The sequence below is a fragment of the Halichoerus grypus genome, chromosome 3 (assembly GCF_964656455.1).
Source record: "Halichoerus grypus chromosome 3, mHalGry1.hap1.1, whole genome shotgun sequence".
NCBI lineage: Eukaryota > Metazoa > Chordata > Mammalia > Carnivora > Phocidae > Halichoerus > Halichoerus grypus.
The window spans coordinates 56,054,875-56,079,789 of record NC_135714.1 but is presented as its reverse complement, the minus strand read 5'-3'; the positions used below and the strand labels follow the sequence as shown (position 1 = coordinate 56,079,789).

General features: G+C 38.7%; 1 protein-coding gene across 2 annotated transcripts in view; it reads right to left on the bottom strand.

Moving 5' to 3' along the window:
• The window catches only part of MOB1B (MOB kinase activator 1B), a 66,083-nt gene that overhangs the window by 40,437 nt on the left and 731 nt on the right, over nt 1-24,915 (bottom strand). The window contains exon 2 of one of the 2 annotated variants that reach the window (XM_078068747.1): nt 699-821. The exons of the other annotated variant lie outside the window; for it this stretch is intronic. The gene's annotated coding sequence lies outside the window, so the exon portion shown is untranslated. The remainder of the gene's footprint in view (nt 1-698; nt 822-24,915) is intronic. 2 annotated transcript variants of the gene reach the window in all.

Here is a 24,915-nt window from a genome sequence, read left to right as displayed (position 1 = left end):
GCTTTTTTCCCACGATTCTTTAGTCTTTCAACTTTAATTTTTTTTAATTTTTTCTTTTTACTTTTTTTTAAAATTTTTCTTCTTTCCTTTTTGAACCAATTTTTTTATCAACTCCTTTTTTAAGTCTTTTAATTTTCATTTTTATAGTTACATCCTATCCCTTCATTGTATTTAATCTTATTTTTGTGTATATATGTTTCTTTCCTTACAATTTTGGAAATGCAGTTTCTTCTAACCACCAAAATACACCCAAAATCTAGTGCATGGCTCTATTCCATTCACCTGTCTGATCATATTTTTTTTTTTTGTTAGTCTTTTTAAATTTTCATATTACAGTAAAATTCAATCCTTTCAATGTATTTAATTTTATTTCTATATATATAAGTTTTCCTTTCTTTACAATTCTGAGATGTAGTTTCCTTGAACAAACTGACCAAAATATACTCAGGAGATAGTATATTGCTCTGTTCTGTTCACCTGTCTGTTTATATCCCTTTTGTTGTTGTTGTTGGGTTTTTTTATTGTTTTTTTCTTGTCTTTTAATTTCCATTTTTCAGTTACATTCTATCCTTTCACTGTATTTAATTTTATTTTTGTACATATATAAGTTTTTCTTTCTTTACAATTTTGGGAACTAGTTTTCTAAAAAACAGACCAAAATACACACAGAATCCAGTGTATTGCTCTATTCTCCTCACCTGTCTGATTATATTCTTTTTTTTCCTCCCGGTTTTGAGTCTCTTCTGATTTGATTAGTGTGTATTTCCCTGGGGTTGTTGTTGCCATTTTAGTATTTTGTTCTCTCGTTCATCTGTTCTTCTCTGGACAGAATGACAAGAGGGAAAAAAATCACCTCAAAAAAGAGAACAAGAGGCAGTACTGTCAGGGACCTAATTAGTATGTACCTAAGTAAGATGTCGGAACTAGTGTTCAGAATAACAATTATAAAGATACTAGCTGGGCTTGAAAAAAGCATAGAGGACACTAGAGAATCCCTTTCTGGAGAAATAAAAGAACTAAAATCTAACCAAGTTGAACTCAAAAAGGCTAGTAATGAGATGCAATCAAAAATAGAGGCTCTAGGGGCGCCTGGGTGGCTCAGTTGTTAAGCATCTGCCTTTGGCTCAAGTCATGATCCCAGAGTCCTGGGATCGAGTCCGCATCAGGCTCCCTGCTCTGCAGGAAGCCTGCTTCTCCCTCTCCCACTCCCCCTGCTTGTGTTCCCTCTCTCACTGTGTCTCTGTCAAATAAATAAAAAATAAAATCTTAAAAAAAAAAAAAAATAGAGCCTCTAACTGCCAGGATAAATGAAGCAGAAGAAAGAATTAGTGATATAGAAGACCAAATGATGGAGAATAAAAAGCTGAGAAAAAGAGAGATAAACAACTACTGGATGATGAGGGGAGAATTCGAGAGATAAATGATACCATAAGATGAACAATATTAGAATAACTGGGATCCCCAAAGAAGAAGAAAGAGAGAGAGAAGCAGGAGGTAATATTGGAGCAAATTATAGCGGAGAACTTCCCTCATCTAGGGAAGGAAAAGAGTCATCAAAATCTGGGAGGCAGAGAGAACCCCCCTCAAAAATCAATAAAAAAATTGGTGAACACCCCAACATATAATACTGAAACTTACAAATCTGAGACAAAGACAAAAACCTGAAAGCAGCTCAGGACAAGAGGTCTGTAACTTACAAGGGAAAAAACATTAGACTTGCAGCAGACCTACCCACAGAGACCTGGTAGGCCAGAAAGGGATGGCATGATATATTCACAGTGCTAAATGAGAAAAATATGCAACCAAGAATACGTTATCCAGCTAGAATGTCATTCAAAATAGGAGTGATAAAAACCTTCTAGGACAAACAGAAACTAAAAGAATTTGTGATCACCAAACCAGCCCTATAAGAAATATTAAAAGGGAACGTCTAAGCAAAGAGAGAGCCCAAAAGGAACATAAAACAGAAAGGAACAGAGACAATATACAGTAATAGTCACTTTACAGGTAATACAATGGTACTAAATTCCTAACTTTCAATAGTTACTCTTAATGTAAATGGGCTAAATGCCCCAATCAAAAGACAGGGTATCAGATTGGATAAAAAAGCAAGACCCATCAATATGCTGTCTGCAAGAGACTCATTTTAGACCCAAAGACACCTCCAGATTGAAAGTGAGGGGGTGGAAAACCACTTATCCTCCTAACGGACATCAAAAGAAAGCTGGAGTGTCAGTCTTTATATCAGACAAATTAGATTTTAAACCAAAGACTGTAATAAGAGATAAGGAAGGGCACTATATAATACTTAAAGGGCCTATCCAACAAGAAGATCCAAAAATTGTAAATATTTATGCCCCGAACATGGGAGCAGCCAATTATATAAACCAATTAATAACAAAATTAAAGAAACACATTGATAATAATACAATAGTAGTAGAGGACTTCAACACCCCCCCCCATTGCAATAGACAGATCATCTAAGCAGAAGATCAACAAGGAAACAAGGGCTGTGAATGACACAATGGAGCAGATGGACTTCACAGATATATTCAGAACATCCCATCCTAAAACAACAGAATACACATTCTTCTCGAGTGCACATGGAACATTCTCCAGAACAGATCACATACTGGGTCACAAATCAGGTCTCAACTGGTACCAAAATACTGCAATCATTCCCTGCATATTTTTGGACCACAACACTTTGAAACTAGAACTCAATCACAAGAAGAAAGTTGGAAAGAACTCAAATACATGGAGGCTAAAGAGCATCCTACTAAAGAATGAATGGGTTAACCAGGAAATTAAAGAAGAATTTAAAAAATTCATGGAAACAAATGAAAATGAAAACACAACTGTTCAAAATCTTTGGGATGCAGCAAAGGCAGTCCTAAGAGGGAAGTAGATAGCGATACCAGCCTTTCTCAAGAAACAAGAAAGGTCTCAACTACACAACCTAACCTTACTCCTAAAGAAGCTGGAGAAAGAACAGCAAATAATGCCTAAAACCAGCAGGAGAAGAGAAATAATAAAGATTAGAGCAGAAATCAACGAAATAGAAACCAAAAGAACGGTAGAACAGATCAATGAAAATAGGAGCTGGTTCTTTGGAAGAATTAATAGGATCAATAAACCCCTAGCCAGGCTTATCAAAAAGAAAAGAGAAAGGACCCAAATAAATAAAATCATGAATGAAAGAGGAGAGATCACAACCAACACCAAAGAAATACAAACAATTATAAGAACATATTATGAGTAACTATATGCCAACAAATTAGGCAATCTGGAAGAAACAGATGCATTCCTAGAGACACATAAACTACCTGAAACATGAAGAAATGGAAAACCAGAACAGACCCATAACCTGCAAGGAAACTGAAGGAGTAATCAAAAACCTCCCAACAAACAAGAGCCCAGGGCCGATGGCTTCTACCAAACATTTAAAGAAAAATTAATACCTATTCTTCTGAAGCGGTTTCAAAAAAACAGAAATGGAAGAAAAACTTCCAAACTCTTTCTAAGAGGCCAGAACTCATACAGGAATTCAGCAAAGTGATAGGATATAAAATCAGTGCACAGAAATCAGTTGCATTTCTATACACAAATAATGAGACAGAAGAAAGGGAAATTAAGGAGTCGATCCCATTTACAATTGCACCAAAAACCGTAAGATACCTAGGAATAAACCTAACCAAAGAGGCAAAGGATCTATAGTCAGAATACTATAGAACGCTCATGAAAGAAATTGAGGAAGACACGAAGAAATGGAAAAACAGATATAGTTAAAATGTCTATGCTACCTACAGCAATCTACACACTCAATGCAATCCCTATCAAAATACCATCAACTTCTCTCATTCTCTCTCTCTCAAATAAATAAATAAAATATTTAAAAAACCTCCCCCCCTCATGTACTCGCTCTCTCTCATTCTCTCTCTCTCAAATAAATAAATAAAATATTAAAAAAAAAAAAAAAATACCATCAACTTTTTTCACAGAACTGGAACAAATAATCCTAAAATTTGTATGGAACTGGAAAAGACCCCAAATAGCCAAAGAAATGTTGAAAAAGAAAACCAAAACTGGTGGCATCACAATTCCGGACTTCTTTTTTTTTTTTTTTTAAAGATTTTTTATTTATTTATTTGAGAGAGAGAGAATGAGAGAGAGCAAGCACATGAGAGGGGGGAGGGTCAGAGGGAGAAGCAGACTCCCTGCCGAGCAGGGAGCCCGATGCGGGACTCGATCCAGGGACTCCAGGATCATGACCTGAGCCGAAGGCAGTTGCTTAACCAACTGAGCCACCCAGGCGCCCACAATTCCGGACTTCTATTACAAAGCTGTAATCATCAAGACAGTATGGTACTGGCACAAAAACAGACACACAGATCAATGGAACAGAACAGAGAGCCCAGAAATGGACCCTGAACTAATTAGGTCAACTAATCTTCAACAAAGCAGGAAAGAATATCCAACAGAAAAAAGACAGTCTCTTCAACAAATGGTGCTGGGAAAATTGGACAGCCACAGGCAGGAGAATGAAACTGGACCATTTCCTTATACCATACACAAAAATAGAATCAAAATGGATGAAAGACCTAAATGTGAGACAGGAATCCATCAAAATCGTAGAGAACACAGGCAGCAACCTCTTCGACCTGGGCTGCAGCAACTTCTTGCTAGACATGTCTCCAAAGGCAAGGAAAACAAAGGCAAAAATGAACGACTGGGACTTCATCAAGATAAAAAGCTTTTGCACAGCAAAGGAAACAATCAACAAAACCAAAAGACAACTGACAGAATGGGAGAGATATTTGCAAATGACATATCAGATAAAGGGCTAGTATCCAAAATCTATAAAGAACTTATCAAACTCAACACCCAAAGAACAAAGAATCCAATCAAGAAATAGGCAGAAGACATGAACAGACACTTCTCCAAAGATGACATCCAAATGCCCAACAGATATATGAAAAAGTGCTCAACATCACTCGGCATCAGGGAAATACAAAGCAAAACTACAATGAGACACCACCTCACATCAGTCAGAATGGCTAAAATTAAGTCAGGAAACGACAGATGTTGGTGAGGATGTGGAAAAAGGAGAACCCTCTTACACTGTTGGTGGGAATGCAAGCTGGTGCAGCCACTCTGGAAAACAGCATGGAGGTTCCTCACAAAGTTGAAAATAGAGCTACCCTATGACCCAGCAATTGCACTATTGGGTATTTACCCCAAAGATACAAATGTAGTGATCTGAAGAGGCACATGCACCCCAGTGTTTATAGCAGCAATGTCCACAATAGCCAAACTATGGAAAGAGCCCAGATGTCCAACAACAGATGAATGGATAAAGAAGATGTGGTATATATATACAATGGAATATTATGCAGCCATCAAAAAAATGAAATCATGCCATTTGCAACGACATGGATGTAACTAGAGGGTATTATGCTAAGCGAAATAAGTCAATCAGAGAAAGACAATTATCCATGATCTCACTGATATGTGGTATTTAAGAAACAAAACAGAGGATCATAGGGAAAGAGAGGAAAAAATAAGACAAGATGAAACCAGAGAGGGAGACAAACCATAAGAGACTCTTAATCATAGGAAACAAACTGAGGGCTGCTGGAGGGGAGGGGAATGGAGGGTTGGGGTAACTGGGTGATGGACACCAAGGAGGGCATGTGATGTAATGAGCACTGGGTATTATATAAGACTGATGAATCACAGACCTATACTTCTGAAACCAATAATACATTATATGTCAATTAATTGAATTAAAATAAAAAATAAAAAAAGCATAGAAAAAATATTTATTTGAGAGAGAGAGTGTGCACACACACACATAGAGGCAGGGAAAGGACACAGGGGAAGGGAGAGGGAGAGAGAGAATACCAATATCAGACTCGACACCGAGTTCAGAGCCCATACGGGGCTCAATTCCACAACCCTGAAATCATGACCTGAGCCGAAACCAAAAGTCAGATGCTTAACTGACTGAGCCACCCAGGCGCCCCAAGGACAATCTAATAAATGGCGTTGGAAAACCGGACAGCTACATGCAAAAAAATGAAACTGACCACTGTCTTACATCATACACAAAAATTAACTCAACATGGATTAAATCACAAGTATTGTTGAGGATGTGGAAAAAATGGAACCCTCGTGCACTGTTGGTGGGAACGTAAACTGCTACAGCCACTACTGAAAAGTATGGAGGTTCCTCAAAAAATTAGAAAAAGAACTATCATATGAGCCAGCAATTCCACTACTTACTATCTATCCAAGGGGGGAAAAAAGCACTACTAAATGAACAAGATATATGCACCCTTATGTTTACTGCAGTTTCTTCTATGTATCTATGTGTCTGGGTTTTGTTTTGTTTTTTAGATTCCATACTTAAGTGAAATCATGTGGTATTTGTCTTTGTCTGACTTATTTCACTTAGCATAATACTCTGTAGGCCCATCCATGTTGTGGCAAATGGTAAGATTTCATTCTTTTTTATGGCTGAGTAGTATTTGTGTGTGTGTGTGTGTGTGAGAGAGAGAGAGAGACATATTCTTTATCCATTCATCTACTGATGGATGCTTATGCTGTTTCCATACCTTGGATATTTTAAGAAATGGATATTTAAGAAATGCAGTAAGGGTGCATACAAAGTTCCAGTCATAAAAAAAGTAAGTCACAGGGATATAATATACAGCATAAGAAATATAGCCAATAATACTGCATCACACTTTGATGACACATGTTAACTAGACTTATAGTGGTGATCATTTCACAATGTATACAAATGAATCAGTCTGTTGTACACCTGAAACTAACTGTATATGTCAATTATATTTCAATTAAAAAAAGAAAAAGAATCTATTATTTAAATGCCTAGAAATGAAAAAAAGTAAGTAACAACATAAATTAGAGATAAGAAATTACAACAATCAGGGCGCCTGGGTGGCTCAGTTGGTTAAGCGACTGCCTTCGGCTCAGGTCATGATCCTGGAGTCCCAGGATCGAGTCCCGCATCGGGCTCCCTCCTCAGCAGGGAGCCTGCTTCTCCTCTCCCACTCCCCCCTCTCATGTGCTCTCTCTCTCTCTCTCAAATAAATAAATAAAATCTTAAAAAAAAAAAAAAAAAGAAATTACAACAATCAGATAAAGGAGTTCAAATGGCTGTATCTTGAAGCAGGAATAAAGGGATTGTTTTTATGACAAGCCTTACAGAACTATTTAACTCTAAATTAAATCATGTACATGTATAATATAAATAAATTTTTAAAACTATGTAAGTTTAATTTAAAAACCAGTGTGAATGCTTATGAAAACATGGCAATAATTGAAAACATGGATTATTTACAGAAATGTTAATAAACTGCTCTATCTTTAAAATAAAAGCATACTATGCAATATAATTATGACTCATCATACTTACAGTTCACCATAGATCAGTAAGTCAAAATCACCTATATATACGGAGACTTCTCATCCTAATGGTTTATTAGCTGGTGGCTGCTACTACTTAGCTCTATTACCCAATTGTTTCAAAAAGATTCATTCACCTTAGAAACTGCCAGATTCAATCAATTTGATAAACCAATGGTTTCTGAAAAAACCAAAAGCCATCAATTAAATACATATCAAGCTGAGATTTGTAAAAGCAGCATGTAGCACAGAGTAGTGGGAGAACAGTGACTGTTAATTGGAATCCTATGTCCCTGGAATAACATTATACATTATAATAACATTTAACTCAGGCCATTATCTATTTCATGTGGAATAGCAGAAACCTTGAATTTTGCAGTTGGGTATCCTGAAATCCCTTATTTGGCTTGTACTAGTTATATGGCTTTAGGTAAGCTACTTAATCATTCTGATTACAAAAAAAAGAAATCACATCACCTACCATGTAGGATAGTTCTGAAAACTAAATGATATGTACAGAAATGTAAAAAACCACCCTGTGCATAGTCAGCACTCAATAACTGGTATCAGTTAAATATATTCATACCATCTTTTTATCTTTTATAGCAAAGACCTGTGGCTTGTAGTTACCAGTGTGATGTCAGGAAAGCCCCTATGAAAATAATCAGATGCAGTCAAACTTGGGAACACAAGGCAGGGAAAGGGCTATATAAAACTCCCGGAAGGGCGCCTGGGTGGCTCAGTTGGTTAAGCGACTGCCTTCGGCTCAGGTCATGATCCTGGAGTCCCTGGATCGAGTCCCGCATCGGGCTCCGGGCTCGGCAGGGAGTCTGCTTCGCCCTCTGACCTTCCCCCCTTTCATGTGCTCTCTCTCTCTCATTCTCTCTCAAATAAATAAATAAAATCTTTAAAAAACAAACAAACAACAAAAAAAAAACAACTCCTGGAATTGTACAGGAACAGTACAATTAAAAAAAAAAAATCCCCTTTAATCCTAATACTGTAAAAATAACATTTTTGCATTATCTGGGATTCAGCAATGCTGCAATGGGCTTCAACCGCAGCCATTTAAAACTATGAAAGGATAACACAAATCAGTGAAAACCACCAAAGAGGAGAAAAAGAAAAAAAATGCATAAAACTAATTGCAAAAATCTCTCATCATCTCCAGTTTCTTTTCTGAACTAAGTGAAATGTAAGTATCAGAAAAAGGAACAAATTCATTAAAGTTAGCAGGGCTTCTCATATATACAAATATGCAAAGTACTTACTGATAAAATGATAAAGTGTTCTGAGTTGTGATACCAATTAACTTACTCAGGCTTAAAATAGTCAGCCTATAAATGCCCAAAACTATAAGCACTTCATAAAAGCATATGTTTCAGATTCAACAGCAATTAGATACTACTATTTACTCATATTTTGGGGAAAAAAAACTTTCTACCTCGAAGTAATACAGAGAGAAAAATAATACAGAGAGGCAGAGCTCCCTATCAGACTCCATGAGAAAAGCAGTATGTTAAAATAAGTGAAAAGCAGCTTTAAATCTGTCTTCAGAATCTATAAGTCGTTTTTACAGCTCCAAGTATGCCATCTGCCTCCCAAACATGTTCATTATTTGCATTAAATTATTGGTTTATTATCTGCATTAAAATATCAGAAATATAACAAGAAATTCAAGTTAAATATTTCATTTTGGGGGTGCCTGGGTGGCTCAGTCATTAAGCGTCTGCCTTCAGCTCAGGTCCTGATCCCGGGGTTCTGGGATCGAGCCCCGCGTCGGGCTCCCTGCTCCGCTGGAAGCCTGCTTCTCCTTCTCCCACTCCCCCTGCTTGTGTGTTCCCTCTCTCGCTGTCTCTCTCTCTGTGTCAAATAAATAAATAAAATCTTTAAAAATAAATAAATAAATAAATAAATAAATAAATATTTCATTTTGTAAAATCCCCCTTTACAGACTATTATCTGTGCAGATCTTGGAGAAAATTAGTATTTTCCTAATAAGTTATTAGTATTTTAAAACTTAATTTTGTGACCATTAAACACATTTATCAACAAAAAATTTTTAATTATATTCTATCATTTTTATATGACAAGTTAATTTTTAAATTTTAATTATTAACAAAGAGCTCCATTCTAAATTATAACATAAAATATATTATTTTACCCTTTCAAAATAAAAGAGGAAAAAGACTGATGGTAATGGAAGCAAGTACCCTAACTATTTTGTTAGAAATAAAGGGGACAGGGGTGCCTGGGTGGCTCAGCCGCTAGGTGCCTGCCTTCAGATCAGGTCATGATCCCAGGGTCCTGGGATCAAGCCCTGCATCGGGCTCCCTGCTCAGCGGGAAGCCTGCTTCCCCCTCTCCCACTCCCCATGCTTGTGTTCCCTCTCTTGCTGTGTCTCTGTCAAATAAATAAAAAAACTTAAAAAAAAAAAGAAAGAAAGAAAAAAGAAATAAAGGGGACAGAAATTCTTTGGAAGAATCTTTACCATTAAGTTGTTTACTTCAGGGGTGCCTGGGTGGCTCAGTCGGTTAAGCATCCGACTCTTGATCTCAGCCCAAGTCTTGATCTCAGGGTTGTGAGTTCAAGCCCTGTACTGGGCTCCACGCTGGGCGTAAATAAATAAATAAAAACCACTTGTTTACTTGGTATTAATATGAAAACCCCAAGAAGCCAAGAAGTTTTCTTGATTATTATTCTTAGTAGTGCAATGGTGGTAGGGATGCAAGGAAATGGGTACTCAAACTCACTGCTATTGGAACACAATTTACAATGGCAGGTAGGAAACGTGGCTGGCATATATCAATCCTGAAAAAAGGGTAAGACCAGAAGGTCTCTACAAAATTGTGAGATGGTTTTCTTTTCTGAGCAGACACCAAAGGAGGAGGGTGCCTGAAGCACCATCGGCCAAGCACTCCAGCAGGTGCAACAAAGTCTATGAGATGAAGATGACTGAAGGTCGTCCTGATGTTTTCCAGAAACCCCCAAAGGACAGCTGTAATAAACCACTAAGAGCACAACTGCATGTAATGAGCATATAGATAGCTGCAGATGAATATCAAGTCCATAACTACCGTGGTTAAAATTCTTCGTTGCCTCAAAGGCATGCAATTGGAAGGAAAAATGAAGAATTGGTCAAGAAGACATGACTTGAGACAAATGATGAAAATTAATATTTTCTTTAACACTGATCACATCACAGTAAGTTATGTAGAAAAATACACGTTTGGGGGCACCTGGGTGGCTCCGTCGGTTAAGCCTCTGCCTTCGGCTCGAGTCATGATCTCGGGGTCCTGGGATCGAGCCCCGCATCTGGCTGCCTGCTCAGTGGGGAGCCTGCTTCTCCCTCTCCCTCTGCCTTCTGTTCCCCCCGCTTGTGCGCTGTCAAATAAATAAAATCTTAAAAAAAAAAAAATACATGTTTGAAAACTTGTAATTGCTGGGCAATAAAGTTTATTATCTTTAAAATATATAAAAAAATTGTGAGATAAAAATCCAATAAATAGGTGTTCCAAACCTTTCTGTGCACAGTAGCCACCTATTTATATTTCCCAAGAAATCTCTTGAAGGTCAAAATTAGAGCAGAATAAAAGGAATACTCACACCGCCACCTACGACCATGAAAATACTTGAAAATGTCACTGATTTAACAAAATTTTGGGGGGCCCCTGGGTGGCTCAGTCGGTTAAGTGGCTGCCTTTGGCTCAGGTCATGACCTCAGGGTCCTGGGATCGAGCCCCACACAGGGCTCCCCGCTCAGTGGGGAGCCTGCTTCTCCCTCTCTCTCTGCCTGTCGCTCTGCCTATCTGCGCTCTCAATGTCTATCTGCGCTCTCTATGTCTCTGTCAAATAAATAAATAAAATCTTTAAAAAAAATAAAAAATAAAAATAAAAAAAAATTTTGTTACTGAGTATGTAATATATACTAGGCACTGTGCTAGGTGGAAGAGATTTAAAAATGGCTTTTGAAATTGAAATTGCAAGGTCACACATTCTGATGAAGAAGAAAGGCCTGAAAACTGACAAGTACAGTATCCTTTTGATAAGGGCTATAATAAGGAATATGAAGGAATCTGAAATGGTATCCAACAAATTGAAAAGGGGGCACAGGGTAGGGAAAAAGACTTGGCTCTTGAGCTAAAGAAATGAGGGTGGGAAGGAAAAGGGCAGTCCAGCCAGAAGAACAGGAACAGCATTTACAAAGGCAGGCTGACTCGGGAGAACTACATGTTGAAAGAAATGCAAATCAGGCCACCTGGGTGGCTCAGTCGATTCAGCATGCGACTCTTGATTTCAGCTCAGATCACGATCTCAGGGTTGTGAAGCCCCGTGCCAGGGCTCTGTGCTGGGCGTGAAGCCTGCTTAAGATTCCCTCTCTCTCCCTCTCCCTCTGCCCGTCCCCCTCCAAAAAATAAAAAATAAAATAAAAAAAGAAATGCAAATAAAATGACTGGGCTCTGTGGGGGAGGACATGGAAGAAGGCACAAATGACGCTGGTGTGATAAGCAAACACCGTATCACAGAGGCTCTCTATGCCTTGGGATTTTGCCAACCACTGCCAGCATACTCCAGTCTCTACCTGAAAAACCCAAGTGAACTGCAGGAAGAAAGTGGTCCAAACATCCTGGGAAATAAAACAGTGAACAAACCCTATGAAACTTACAGTCCAGAAGGGAAGAAAAACCTTAATTAATAATTTAAATAATCACAGATGGGCAAAGACAACCAAGGGACTTAACCTCCTTGACAGTGGTTAAAGAAAAAAAATAGTGACAATTGTCAAAGACAGTAAGGCAGACTTTATTCAGGAATGATGAGATAGATATAGGAACCAGTGCAATGGGATTTTACACTGGGGGGCGGAGCACAGGTAGAGATTGGGTTCAAATCTAAATACAGCATGTGCAAGGAATTACAGCAAGTAGGAGCAGGGTATGGTGATGAGTGGACAGAAAATTACTAGGAGAAAACATCAGGGTTAGGAGGGTTCCTAATGGGATTCTTGCTGAAGACAGGCCAGGTGATCAAACATCACCTGAGGGACAGTGGAGGATGACGAAGCTAAATCAGATTTTGAAATTGGGGGAGGGGCTTCTGGTTAAACTGAACAAGCAGGGTTCCTACTGAAAGTAAACTTTATAAGTGCACAGATGAGCCTAGAAGAAGGTTCAAGAGCCTGACTAAAGTTTGGTCAAGCACTGAATCTGTCAGGGACTCACAGAATGTATCCAAGAACAGAGGTAGTGCTATATATATATATATATATATATATATATATATATGTATTTTTTTTTAAGATTTTATTTATTTTTTGACAGAGAGAAAGACAGCGAGAGACGGAACACAAGCAGGGGGAGTGGGAGAGAGAGAAGCAGGCCTCCCACAGAGCAGGGAACCCGACACAGGGCTTAATCCCAGGACCCTGGGATCATGACCTGAGCCGAAGGCAGACGCTCAACGACTGAGCCATCCAGGCGCCCCGAGGTAGTGCTATATTGAATCTCAAGGATTTTTCTTCTTTACCTTATTTTGAATCAGTTAACTCAATACACAGGCATCGTCCACTTGCTATTATCTAAAGCTTCTCGAACTTGAACGTGCCTAGGAATCTTAAAATTCATTCTAATTCAAGGTTTCAGGCCTGAAATCTTGCATTTCTAACATGCTCCTAGGTGATACCAAAGCTTCACACTTTAAGGATCTAAAGTAGATTTATCAAGAGCTATAATTATGTAGAGATATTGATCTCCTTAGTCCTGGGGGTAGGTAGCCTTCTGTCCCCAGAGAGCCAACAGCAACCTTCCTTCCGAATGCTGCTAGAAAATGACAGTGGTACTTTTTTCTAAATGTTGAATGGCATTAAAAAATAATAATAAAGTTATCTCTAGGCCGCCTGGGTGGCTCAGTCATTAAGCGTCTGCCTTCGGCTTAGGTCATGATCCTGGGGTCCTGGGATCGAGCCCCCGTCGGGCTCCCTGCTCTGTGGGAAGTCTGCTTCTCCCTCTCCCACTCCCCCTGCTTGTGTTCCCTCTCTCACTGTCTCTCTGTCAAATAAAAAAAAAAGTTATCTCTAGAACCTAGAGTTATCACGAGAGAATACAGTCCCAACACCCAAATTATGTTCCCACTTAAGCAAAAGCTAAAATCAATATATCTTAATTGAGGCACATTTTGGTTCCCAAATGTCTAGCAACTTCTAATTGTACTTTGTACTTTTTTGAACAGTTTGGCTGTACCTGTAGTTTGGAAGAAAAAAAAAAACTTTTATTTTTGTTCTTGATAACTTGTCATTTCCCAAATTAAAAACTGCAAGGTTGGGGTACCTGGCTGGCTCAGTCGGTAGAGTTGGAGCTGCATGTTGGAGGTAGAATTTACTTTAAAAAAAAAAAAAAAAAAAAAAATTGACAAGGTTGACAAAGGACTGATTAAAAGGTAAACAGGCTGACTGTTAAGACCCCCTTGGGAGTCCCTAACAATAGACTAGAGACACAAGCAAGCATCAGTCCTCAAAACAAAGCTGTGCTCCAATTGAGAGAATTTGGCTTTGTCAAATCGGTTTGTTGTTCACGGATTCAAAAGTGAAATTTTTAAGAGTTGAAAATAAGATGGCCAGCTGAACATTTGGCAGGATGTGGGGAAGAGTTAGGGAGAATGGAACCAGGCATATGTGAGTAAAAAACTATAACCATGGGGAATTTTTAAACAAAGTTATTTCAGCAGTTAAATCTAATGCTATAGGGCACTAACAAGCAAACAGATTCTCTACAGAGCAAAGAGGCCATGCTGCTGCTCTGTCTGGAACATGATCTAGGCACCAAGATAACCAGAAAAGTTGCCATAAAAGGTTTTCACCCCTACTGCTTCTACTTAATTATTCTATATTTACACTGAATATTAAGAAAGCACTTGGGTTTTGTTTTTTTGTTTTTAAGATTTTATTTATTTATTTGAGAGAGAGAGAGCACACAAGCAGAGGGGGGGAGTGGCAGGCAGAGAGGGAGAAGCAGGCTCCCCACTGAGCAGGGAGCCCCATGCGGGACTCGATCCCAGGACCCTGGGATCATGACCTGAGCCGAAGGCAGACGCTTAACTGACTGAGCCACCCAGGTGTCCCAAGAAAGTGTTTGTTATACCATTACCTACTTCTACAAAGAAACACACAAAAAATATTTCTCTACTACCCAAAACCACAACTACTGAACTATTTCCATCAAATTTCAATTTGAGAACAAAAGGATTTAGGCTGAAAGATAAAACAATAGTAGCAATAAAAGAAAATTCAAACTTTTCTTTATAAATAATAAGGCTACTTGGCTATGACATAAACTATTACCCAAATATTTGCTTATCTTCAAACTCCTGCTTTTAAGTTCTAACTGCAGAAAATCAAAGCAGCACTGATACATATGATTATAAACCTACAGAAATTGGCTATGATTTAAGTAATCAGAAATGATGACTATGTCAATAAAAAATAGTAACAGCTACTAGCAATCATGACACTGCTGAGTTATCAATAATGAACTAGGTATCACTGCTGTACTTAACTAGAATTTATTGAGCTAGGCCTTTCACATATCTGTATCTCTAACCCTCCCACCATCTGAGGTATCCTAAACACAGGATTCATAGAGAAAAGATTAGATTACTGTCACACTCATACCATACACAGTGGAGTCTCAGACTGCTTTCAACAGTAATATGGCTGAAGCAGGGGCCCGCACATGTTCAGGAGACGTGGATGACATGTGGAGGCCCATGCCACAAGAAGGGTGGCCAGGAAGGGTTAGGAGAATGGCTATATACAGTGGTTTGAGCAAATACGTTATGTTGAGGATTATGGGAGCCTGGTTTTTCACTAACAAAATAAAAAATATGTAATGGGAGAAGGCTAGGATGAACCCTGTGCTACTTGGCTCAGAACTGCAGGTATTAGTGTGAACTCATTCAATATATACAGATACAAAAAAATATCTATGTATGTAAATGTGTGTGGAAATGTTGAAAAAAAATCTATGTATGTAAATGTGTGTGGAAATGTTGTTTTCTAGCACTGTCCACTGAGAGAGTCTGGGAGCAGAAACATATCTGCAGTAATGAGCATACCAATTATCTACATTCTGTTTTCTCAATAGTATTTTTCAATGAACAGAACCAACACCTTTAGAGAAATGACCATTTGCAGGAATAGGGCAGAGAAAGTATAGGATAAACCTGGAATATCTGGTTGTGCCAGAAAGCTAGGAAAGACAGAGAGAAGCAAAGAGACATAGAAGCCAGCTTGAATAAGACTCCCACTAGCCAAAACAGATATTATAAGCACCAAAATTAAGTATAGTTATAGATTATAACTCATTAAATAAAATAGGAATCTAAGTGCCCACACTGATAGATCAATAAATAAATAGGAAGAGTAAGTTCTCAGTAGAAATGTCAAATAATAAATGTAAAAGCAATGACAGAATTAGAACACAGACAACCATCATAATAATAATTTAGACAAGAAACATCAGTGAACACTAAAACTACTGGATGAAAACAAAATGAGGTATGAGACAGTCACACAGTCTCAAAACACCTCCCCACAAAATATTAATTACTAAGAAGAAAAAAAAGATATAATAACTTCACACTGGAGAATCTTTGTAGACACTTTAATCAAAGGATCAATTCCAATAATGGACAAACATACATTATATGCACCTGGTAAGAAGCTGTAAGATAAACATGGAACACTTCTGTGATATTTTTGCCCCAAATGCAGAACCAGGTCTAACCACCAGAAAACATGACAAACTCAAACTGAGGAATATTCCACAAAATGACTGCACTATAATCCTCAAAAACATCAAGGTCCTGAAAGGCAAGGAAAAACTAAGAAAACATTTCAGTTTGAAGAAGGCTGCAGAACAAAATTGGGTGTGATTCATGACTGGATCCTTCCGCTGAGGATAACATTATGGGAGCAATAGATGACACTAAATAGGGTCTCTGGATAAAAACTATGTAGGAATTCTTTGTGCCATTCTTTGTAACTTTTCTTTTTTTTTTTTTTTTTAAAGATTTTATTTATTTGACAGAGAGAGAGAGAGACAGCGAGAGAGGGAACACAAGCAGGGGGAGTGGGAGAGGGAGAAGCAGGCTTCCCGCAGAGCGGGGAGCCCGATGCGGGGTTTCCATCCCAGGACCCCGGGATCATGACCTGAGCCGAAGGCAGAAGCTTAACGGCTGAGCCACCCAGGCGCCCCGTAACTTTTCTAAAAATTCAAAAATCTTTCAAAATAAAATTTAAAAACTACTTTCTGCAAAAGAACAGGTCTCACAGCTACACTTTTAACTAAATGCCCTATAAAAGATGGCCTTAAGTTAGATAACTGACACAAAGGAAAACTAATACAATGCTATACATCAATTATATCTCAATTTTAAAAAATGGAAACGTGGAAAGAAAAGGAGAGTTAAAAAAAAAAAGAATTCTCTGTAGGACTTAATTCAACATTTCTAACAGCTACCATTTTTTTTCATATTTTTCAAGTAACCCAAAGCTATTCTGCCTCAATACCTCCTAATCGAATATACAGCTGAAAAGATGTACTACATGTGCTTTTGTATATTAGAAAATCCAGGGTACAAAAACTCCGCAACTATACAGAGGGGAAAAAAGTCAGTAATGGTAAAAGTAATCACATAGTAATTATTTTGCATTCAGTAATGTAAAGCAAAAGCAATCCTATATTAGAGAGGAAAAATAAACTAAAGCCAGCCAAGTATCTACAATTCCCAAACTGTAGTTCTAAAAAGATGACCACACTTACTCTATGCCCTCTCCCCCTCAAAAAAACATAACATATTAAATCAGGTTGTCAGGCAACAAAACTGTTAACACTTGGTCAAAAGCCATTCAAAATTGTTGCTGAATGATGTTTACTGATATAAAAAATTCCCAAATGAAAAACCTAATCTATATATGGTAGAAACATGGCAGAAAAGATTAGGAAACTGTATCACACAATACAAATAACAGTTATTTTGGAAGGTGTAATCATTATGAGTGACTTTTATTTTCTTCTTTTTCTTAGCACTATATTGTGATTTCTCCAACATGTGTATTATTTTTACATTAAAAATGGAGGTCAAAAATAATTTTAAAGTATTAAATTTAAAAGTTTATATATTTTTTTCTTCTACCATTATATTCTTGGTGACCCTTAACAAACAGTCCCAGGATTATGAAATATTAATACCTGGGAACAGAGACTTCTCTTAAAATGAACGCCTATTTGAATACTATCTTTTTATATAATTTTATCAATTACAGATACAATAGTATGAGGCAGGATCCCTGGATCTAGACTGCTAGGATTCAGACCCCAGCTGTATCACTGGCTACATAATTCTGAACAAATTACTAGGGTTCCTGCTAGTTACTGAACTGAGTTAATCATTTAAAACATTTAGTGCCTGGCACATGGCAAGTACTTAGCAAGATTTATTATTAATGATAACATTATTATTATTTTTTTTAAAGATTTTATTGATTTATTTGACAGAGAGATAGAGAACACAAGTAGGCAGAGCGGCAGACAGAGGGAGAGGAAGAAGCAGACTCTCTGCCAAGAAGGGAGCCTGATGTGGAGCTCGATCCCAGCACCCTGGGATCATGACCTGAGCCAAAGGCAGCCGCTTAACCATCTGAGCCACCCAGGCGCCCCAATGATAACATTATTATTAACTTCCTTTCATAGGTGAAGATGCTGAAGCACTCACGTCAGTCAACTCATTTGCCTTAAAACAAAGATGCTGGGATTACTGGGGGTGGGGGGGAAGATAGGAGAGGGTGACAGAGACAGACATATAAACACAGCTACATCTCCTTTCCTAAATTGCTATTTTTAATTTTTATTTTTTTAAAGATTTTATTTATTTGACAGAGAGAGCACAGCAGAGGGAGAGGGAGAAGCAGGCTCCCCACTGAGCAGGGAGCCCAATGCGGGGCTCAATCCCAGGACCCTGGGATCATGACCTGAGCCGAAGGCAGCCGCTTAACCAACTGAGCCACCCAGGCGTCCCTAAATTGCTATTTTTTAGAAAAGATAAATTGAAGTTACCCAGCATAATGCTCAATAAATATTTCCTTCTTTTCCCAACCTATCTCTTTGATTCTTCCTATACAGAAACAGACCTGGTTTATATTCATTCACATCCCTAAACCACCTTTCCCTCCAACTTCCATTTTAAAGTTAACTACAAGTATTTGTTTTAATTCTGTTCCAACCAAGTAGCCCTACATTAGGAAATAATACCTTGGTCTTCTCCAAGTCAAATATTTCTGTGAAATTCTACTGGTCAGAAGAGACTAGCAATTTCAAAATGCTAGAAACATAGAGAACACTCAATATACTTTGAGTGAATGTTGAGAACTCACTCTGATCCTAAATTTCCCTGAATGTTATATGCATAAAATGCCATAAGAGGAAAAACCCTAAGAGACCTGTGTTCCGATTCAACCCAACCCCACAATTAGACCGGTAACCTGATGTCGATGATTTTGCCATTTTACTAAGAGGTTGAGCAAGCTATGTTATGGATGGATCACATCTAGCTCCACAATTCCACAGCCTCTTGGACAAACCTGAAAATGGACAATTCACAAGCAAGTTCATATCTCTATGATGTCTCCTCTGACTGAAATCTTCCAGTTCCCCATACCCTTTTAGAGAACCCTTGTTATACATCCCATTAACTATCCATCACTTCTTTCACGAAGCCTTCCTCCAGCCCAAATAAAACAAACTGCTCCGTATTCTTAGACCCCCCATGATTGTACTGCATCTATTACAGATGACTATTTATAAACTGTCTACCACTCTGGAGTCCCACATCTTGCACAATGCTTAGCACACAGCAGGTGCTGAGGATGTTTAAAGATTTGAGTCTACAAAGTTAAATTAGGTTCCCTATGTACATTTGGGAGTTTAGCTTATTAATCTGAAGATACACAAAGGCCAATTTGCAGCACAACCAAAGCTTTGTCCCAGTCATATCTACATATGCCATACAAGTTTATTCTCAGCATTTGTACAAAAGCTACAAAAGGGATCACTGCTGCTGATTATCTGGGCATCCTCTGGAGATTACCTAATCTACCTCATCTCCCTATCCAAAAAAACCTCTTTACCCTGCTCTACTTTGTTCCATGGCACCTACATCCTCTACCATGTAATATAATTTACTGACATTCAGTGTTTATGGTCACTTACCAAAACATAAGCTGAACTAATACAGGAATTTTTGTTGGTTTTGTTCATAAATGATATCCAGTGCCAACATCAGTGCCTGGCACATTAAATGATTTTTTTAATCAATAATTCTTTCCTTCTGTCTTAAAGCCCTAAGGAGTTATGAGTCAGCACCTTCATAAACATTCCTCAGCTCCATCCACTCACAGTAGCCTTACAAGTAGGCTTCCAACGCATTCCTAGAGATGTATCAACTACCAAAACTGAACCAGGAAGAAATAGAACACCTGAACAGACCTATAACCACTAAGGAAATAGAAGCAGTCATCAAAAATCTCCCAAAACACAAAAGCCCAGGGCCAGATGGCTTCCCAGGGGAATTCTACCAAACATTTCAAGAAGAATTAATACCTATCCTTCTGAAACTGTTCCAAAAAATAGAAATGGAAGGAAAACTTCCAAACTCATTTTATGAGGCCAGCATTACCTTGATCCCAAAACCAGACAAAGACCCCATCAAAAAGGAGAATTACAGACCAATATCCCTGATGAACATGGATGCAAAAATTCTCACCAAAATACTAGCCAATAGGATCCAACAGTACATTAAAAGGATTATTCACCACGACCAAGTCAGATTTATCCCTGGGCTGCAAGGTTGGTTCAACATCCGCAAATCAATCAACGTGATACAATACATTAACAAAAGAAAGAACAAGAATCATATGATCCTCTCAATAGATGCAGAAAAAGCATGTGACAAAGTACAGCATCCTTTCTTGATCAAAACTCTTCAGAGTATAGGGATAGAGGGTACATACCTCAATATCATAAAAGCCATCTATGAAAAACCTACAGCGAATATCATTCTCAATGGGGAAAAACTGAGAGCTTTCCCCCTAAGGTCAGGAACGCGGCAGGGATGTCCACTATCACCACTGCTATTCAACATAGTATTGGAAGTCCTAGCCACAGCAATCAGACAACAAAAAGAAATAAAAGGCATCCAAATTGGCAAGGAAGAAGTCAAACTCTCACTCTTTGCAGATGATATGATACTTTATGTGGAAAATCCCAAAGACTCCACCCCAAAACTGCTAGAACTCATACAGGAATTCAGTAAAGTGGCAGGATATAAAATCAATGCACAGAAGTCAGTGGCATTCCTATACACCAACAACAAGTCAGAAGAAAGAGAAATTAAGGAGTCGATCCCATTTACAATTGCACCCAAAACCATAAGATACCTAGGAATAAATCTAACCAAAGAGGCAAAGGATCTGTACTCAGAAAACTATAAAACACTCATGAAAGAAATTGAGGAAGACACAAAGAAATGGAAAAACGTTCCATGCTCATGGATTGGAAGAACAAATATTGTGAAGATGTCAATCCTACCTAGAGCAATCTACACATTCAATGCAATCCCCATCAAAATACCATCCACTTTCTTCAAAGAAATGGAACAAATAATCTAAAATTTGTATGGAACCAGAAAAGACCCCGCATAGCCAGAGGAATGTTGAAAAAGAAAAGCAAAGCTGGCGGCATCACAATTCCGGACTTCCAGCTCTACTACAAAGCTGTCATCATCAAGACAGTATGGTACTGGCACAAAAACAGACACATAGATCAATGGAACAGAATAGAGAGCCCAGAAATGGACCCTCAACTCTATGGTCAACTAATCTTTGACAAAGCAGGAAAGAATGTCCAATGGAAAAAAGACAGTCTCTTCAACAAATGGTGTTGGGAAAATTGGACAGCCACATGCAGAAGAATGAAACTGGACCATTTCCTTACACCACACACAAAAATAGACTCCAAATGGTTGAAAGACCTCAATGTGAGACAGGAGTCCATCAAAATCCTAAAGGAGAACACAGGCAGCAACCTCTTCGACCTCAGCCGCAGCAACTTCTTCCTAGAAACATCGCCAAAGGCAAGGGAAGCAAGGGCAAAAATGAACTATTGGGACTTCATCAAGATAAAAAGCTTTTGCAAAGCAAAGGAAACAGTCAACAAAACCAAAAGACAACTGACAGAATGGGAGAAGATATTTGCAAATGACATATCAGATAAAGGGCTAGTATCCAAAATCTATAAAGAACTCATCAAACTCAACACCCAAGGAACAAAGAATCCAATCAAGAAATGGGCAGAAGACATGAACAGACACTTTTCCAAAGAAGACATCCAAACGGCCAACAGACACATGAAAAAGTGTTCAATATCGCTCGGCATCAGGGAAATCCAAATCAAAACCTCAATGAGATACCACCTCACACCAGTCAGAATGGCTAAAATTAACAAGTCAGGAAATGACAGATGTTGGCGGGGATGCGGAGAAAGGGGAACCCTCCTACACTGTTGGTGGGAATGCAAGCTGGTGCAGCCACTCTGGAAAACAGTATGGAGGTTCCTCAAAAAGTTGAAAATAGAGCTACCATATGATCCAGCAATTGCACTACTGGGTATTTACCCCAAAGATACAAAAGTAGGGACCCGAAAGGCTACGTGCACCCCGATGTTTATAGCAGCAATGTCCACAATAGCCAAACTGTGGAAAGAGCCAAGATGTCCATCAACAGATGAATGGATAAAGAAGATATGGTATATATATACAATGGAATATTATGCAGCCATCAAAAGGAATAAGATCTTGCCATTTGCAACGACGTGGATGGAACTGGAGGGTATTATGCTGAGCGAAATAAGTCAAACAGAGAAAGACATGTATCATATGACCTCACTGATATGAGGAATTCTTAATCTCAGGAAACAAACTGAGGGTTGCTGGAGTGGGGGGTGGGGTGGGAGGGATGGGGTGACTGGGTGATGGACACTGGGGAGGGTATGTGTTCTGGTAAGCGCTGTGAATTGTGCAAGACTGTTGAATCTCAGATCTGTACCTCTGAAACAAATAATGCAATATATGTTAAGAAAGAAAAAAAGAAGAAGAATGTAGCAGGAGGGGAAGAATGAAGGGGGGGGAAATCAGAGGGGGAGAAGAACCATGAGAGACAATGGACTCTGAAAAACAAACTGAGGGTTCTAGAGGGGAGGGGGTTGGGAGGATGGGTTAGCCTGGTGATGGGTATTGAGGAGGGCACGTTCTGCATGGAGCACTGGGTGTTATGCACAAACAATGAATCATGGAACACTATATCTAAAACTAATGATGTAATGTATGGGGATTAACATAACAATAAAAAAAATTAAAAAAAAAAAAGAAGATGAAAATGATAATTTGAAAAGAAAAAAAAAAAAAAAACAAGTAGGCTTCCAAGAACTAGAGGAAAATATTTATATTTATTTCCTAACCTGCAACTCTTAATTTCTCTGCTTACCTACTGATAGAGAAATAATATTCAGAAAGCTATACCAAATAACATATATATGAAATAACCAAAACTTTGTTCTTTCACGTCTGATAATAATTATTTCTATCTATGAGATCTCCACTTTAGATTTTAAACTACTGGTGTACAAAACCCCAAACCAGGAAGGTTGGATTTACTTTTCTGTATTGTCAAGCACAATGGCTAAATATGTTGGTAATACATTAACTGCTACATGAGACCCGACTGCAAAATTGTGCTCCAAATAGTACAAACCCTCTAAGGTGCTATATATATATATTCGTTATGGCAAGATTTTTCTTATGTAACTAGTATGCTTCAGGAGAAATGAACTTGTCCACTGCATTTCTGTAACTATTAAATACTGAGCCATGTAAAAATAGGATACTATTCTATTTGTATTCAGAAAATACCACCAAAACCTTCTCCATCGCCTAGTTTCAGCCAAATATGGTTCTTCCCTGCTCCAACCAATTTAGCTATGAGTTCCAAGAGACATAAGCCCATCAGCAGCAGTCACGGACATCACCTACATTGCTATTCTGAAGACAGCTTTTAAATTCTTGAAGAAATCAAACACCAGCAATGTAAAATATAGTCAACATGAGAAGCTTCAAGCTGAGATACCTGGGTATCTTGAGTCAATCTAAAATAGGAAACAAAGTCTTTCACGAAGTCACCCAGCCCTCTCATCTAGCACTACCTACATGACAAACTCAGAATCAACTTCTAGGATGAGCCTAAGAAAGAGATTTCACAAACTCACATACGTTAGGCAGGGTGACACAAGCCAGGCCTCCTGTGCATATGAGAAACAGCAATTCGGCCTGCCAGTTAGCCTTCTGTGATCACTCAGTATTGCTTGAATGCTTGAAAAACGATTAATATTCTACATCTGAGCACGTGAAATTAAGAGTTAATTAAATTCTCAGGATCCAAGTGCCAATGTGATGACTAAAAATTACAGGTGGGAGAATCGGAACAGAACTGCTATTGTTATTGTTGTGAAGAAAAATGCTATTCTATCCACAACAGTAAAGGAGTATATGGTGCGAGTTTCAATCTCTGAGTTTTTATGAGCTTTCTAACCACCGATTTAAACATAGGTGAATCACAACGAAGCTTTCAAAAGAGGAATTCCAAGGGTGTAATGTCCTGTTTACTGACGACCTGAGGCTGGCTGCTGCCACCATACCCCCATTTGGCCATCCCATCTTTCTGCCCATCCCCCCAAACTCATCTACAATAAAGGTTAAGTAAATGAAATAATGACCAGCCCTAAATGTGACGTTAAGTCGGCATTTACAAATGATTTGCAAAACAACTCCCCAGCGGACCTAATCAACCCCGGGGCACAATACTCAGACTACTTGGTGGTTGTCTAAAAAGATAAAGCCCGTATTTTTCAGGGGAGCACACTGGGAAGAAGGGCGCCTCGGGGAAGTAAGGAGCTGCTCCAGACCCCAAGACCCATGGGATCCCGACCCGAAAGCAGCCTCATTAAGGGTGTTATATCCACAGGACTTGTCACCCCAACTTTCCACTCCTAAAACCTAAGAGGGAAGTTAAAGGGGTGCTGGGGTGACAGGGAAAAGTATAACCCCCGATTTTCTATGCTTGGGACCCAGAAAAATGCAACTGGCAAGTGAAACGGAGACGGGGCCACCGGGCACGCGACGCGAAGGGGGCATAAGGGGGAGTGGGTGGTATCTGTGCTGGGCGTCCAAACCCACAAACCCAAGAGAAGAGAGAAGAGAACAATCGGGGTGATGGAGAAATGCAGATCCAGGCACCGGGGTGTGTCAGGACTTGGGGTCCGGGGAGAATGAGCCTCCTTGGGGGCTGGAGGGCTCCAGGCGAGCTCGAAGCGGGTTGTGGAG